At 37.9% G+C, this 1,392-nt stretch overlaps 1 protein-coding gene across 1 annotated transcript in view; it reads left to right on the top strand.

Moving 5' to 3' along the window:
• Positions 1-1,392, top strand: part of Ppargc1a (peroxisome proliferator-activated receptor gamma, coactivator 1 alpha) — a 644,980-nt gene that overhangs the window by 144,970 nt on the left and 498,618 nt on the right. The gene's annotated exons all lie outside the window — the stretch shown is intronic.

Consider the following 1,392-nt stretch of genomic DNA (forward strand, 5'->3'; position numbering starts at 1 on the left):
ATTTTCTGCACAGTATTTACATGTCTTTCTTCTCAAAAGTTTTAATCCCTTGAGTTTTTTAAAATATAGAACCTATGTTATCTCATCTTATCTTACTTTTCCTGTGGACTATGCAACTACTGTATGACATGCAACTGTGAGGACATGTATTGACCTTGGATTTGGAACTTGTGTGAGTCAGCTTTAGGTTAGTGTAACAAAATACCAGAGGTAATCAACTTAAAAAGAGGAAAGGCTTATTTTAGCTCATGGTTTCAGTTCATGGTCAGTTGGCCCTGTTGCTTTTGGGCCTGTGGTGTGGTAGTCCATTTTAGTGGGGAGTACATGGCAGAGAAATAAAAAGAGAGAAAGAGGAGACCAGATTCTCACTACTCCTGTCAAGGACACACTTCGAGTGAGCTAGAGCATTCACTAGGTCCTATCTCTTAATGTTCTTACCACCTCTCAGTTGTGCTATAGCTTGGGGATCAAGCCTTTAACACAAAGGGCTTGGAAGGCATTCTATACCCACAATACAGCAGAACCAGAGTCCAGAAATCATCTCCCAACTCTGAATTTTGTAAATACCTGTGTTGGTGAATATTTTCAGATGGGGAAAATGGCTAGAAACAAAGATGAAAGGTTTACTTTGATTCAGTGTGCAGGAGGTTTACGTGAGTCTCACAGTCAGTGGGACTTCATTGGGATATTGATTACATTTTTATTCTTATCTGCCAAAATTTAAGAAGATTTAGCTACACAGAGCTCTGCAGTTTTCTCTGACAATTGCATAGACTCGTAATTCCTGCTTGAATGATGCTGACACAAATATTTATGAAAGTGATTGAATTTTTCTGTGCCCTGGATCCCATAAAGGCATGTTTAATGGTAATGGCAATATTTTCTTTAAAATGTAGATAAGAAGTACACTGCTTTTGTAAAGCCTCTTTTGTCTTCCATATGCTTCATGGCCAATGTTCTTAGCTTTTCCACTTTGCTCTTCCTCTCATGACTTTGTGGAAAGTCTAGATCAAGGATTGGTAAACTATAACCTGAAGTTCAAATCTTGCCCACTGCCTATTTTGGTAGAGTTTTAATGCTACAGACCATATTTACTTTTTATGTATTGTCTCTCACTGCTTTTCTACTACAGTAACAAAGCTGAGTAGTTGCACTGGTATAGCTTATAACATGTGAAATAGTTGTAGTCAAGCCCTTTTTCATTAGTTTGCTGCCCTCTGGCCTTTGCCATCACTCAGAAATTACAGAAAAGGGGACCAATATGCTGGATATACAGTGCTGTCCAAGATCTTGGAATAAATCTGTTTTGCAATCAAGGGCTTGGTGGGCATACTGACTTTGTGTCTTTCTTACCACCTGCTTCTATTGATTTTTTTTTTTTTTTTTTTTTTT

This window comes from Chinchilla lanigera, unplaced genomic scaffold (assembly GCF_000276665.1).
Source record: "Chinchilla lanigera isolate Chin_1 unplaced genomic scaffold, ChiLan1.0 scaffold00079, whole genome shotgun sequence".
NCBI lineage: Eukaryota > Metazoa > Chordata > Mammalia > Rodentia > Chinchillidae > Chinchilla > Chinchilla lanigera.